Raw genomic sequence first — 419 nt, 5'->3', positions numbered from 1 at the left:
ATTTTGTCAATCTCATTCGGTTGGGTTGTTGCCTCTTGAGAGACTCGTGTCTGAGGCAACCTTTGTGTCTGCTGTGGATCTTATTGTTGACATGTGTCTTGGTTACCTTCAGAGTTAAACCCCAAAGTTTAGATATCACGCCCTCGTCAGTAATCATTTAATTTTTTGAGAATTCATTCAATTTAATTCATCGTTTGGGAGATGAACCACACTCTCAACTGTTTTCCATAGCGATTAGTTAAACTATTCCTATGAACTTGTTTGCTCCAGACCTAAGTTATCGCGCACCCCCGCCCCGTTTGGTTTATTGAGCCTTTGCCTAGGTTGGGTTTGTTACTTTTGCTAAGTGCAGATCTTATCAAAACCTGCCAGGGCCACAATTGGGGACTTTTTTTGTGAGATGATTTGCTCCACACTCC

This window comes from Phalaenopsis equestris, unplaced genomic scaffold (genome assembly GCF_001263595.1).
Source record: "Phalaenopsis equestris unplaced genomic scaffold, ASM126359v1 Scaffold000566, whole genome shotgun sequence".
In the NCBI taxonomy this organism is placed as follows: domain Eukaryota; kingdom Viridiplantae; phylum Streptophyta; class Magnoliopsida; order Asparagales; family Orchidaceae; genus Phalaenopsis; species Phalaenopsis equestris.
The sequence above is the reverse complement of the archived record's forward strand: the minus strand, read 5'-3'. Positions refer to the sequence as shown.